Genomic DNA, 884 nt, shown 5'->3' with positions numbered 1-884 from the left:
ATGTCAACAACTGAAGGTATAATATGGCAATATTTAAGAAAAATATCACAATAAGGAAATTTAATAAAATGCATAATTTAATTGTGCTCTTTTTAATTATTTTTTGTTCCAATACACTATATAAAAGATTCATATATTAAAGTTGTGTTTTTACAAGATGTGTGTATGTGCTAAACTTAATGGCACTTTAATTTGCAGGCTCCAGAGCCACAGAAGTCATCACTCCAAAAAGTGAGAGAGTATTTGCTCTTGAGGGTGACAATGTGACACTCTCTTGTAACTACAGCGGTTCTGTTCGTGGTGTTCACTGGTATCGCCAATACGCAGGCTCACCACCACAGTTCCTCATACTGGAATATTCAGAGGTAACTACTGAAGCTGATCCACCCGTTCCAGGAATAATCATCAATCATAGAAAAGAGAAAAGTCATGTGGATCTGGAGATCTCCTCTGCTGCAGTATCAGACTCTGCTCTGTATTACTGTGCTCTGAGGCCCACAGTGACAGGAAACACAGTAACATAGAACAAAAAAACCTTCATCACTGCTATAGCGATCATGAATTAGGTAGGGGGCACAAAGTTAAAACTTAGACCAAGAATAATGTGACACAAACATGTTAAATTTAAACTAAAATGAATCTAAACAGTTTAGACATTTCAGTGAAATAGAAATTTTCTCATAAAGCAAACTTCTAAAAAGCTTTCTTAATTCACAATCAAGTTACAGATTTAATGATCTGGATTAATGGATCCATTATGAACTATTCCACATTGCCAAAACAGAGGCAGGACATGTTATGTCCATCAGTAAATTCCGAAGAATAAGATGGTAAAAAGATAGGTAATTAAAGATTAAATGGCATATCAGCAAATAAGGCTATTC

The 884-nt window shown here is 35.0% G+C and overlaps 1 gene segment (V, D, J or C); it reads left to right on the top strand.

Moving 5' to 3' along the window:
* On the top strand, positions 1-524 carry LOC306998981 (T-cell receptor alpha chain V region RL-5-like). The segment is given in 2 exons: positions 1-16; positions 199-524.
* Positions 525-884: the final 360 nt, after the last annotated feature.

The sequence above is a fragment of the Phoxinus phoxinus genome (genome assembly GCF_949152265.1).
Source record: "Phoxinus phoxinus genome assembly, chromosome: 5".
NCBI classification, from domain to species: Eukaryota; Metazoa; Chordata; class Actinopteri; order Cypriniformes; family Leuciscidae; genus Phoxinus; species Phoxinus phoxinus.
The sequence above is the reverse complement of the archived record's forward strand: the minus strand, read 5'-3'. Positions and strand labels throughout refer to the sequence as shown.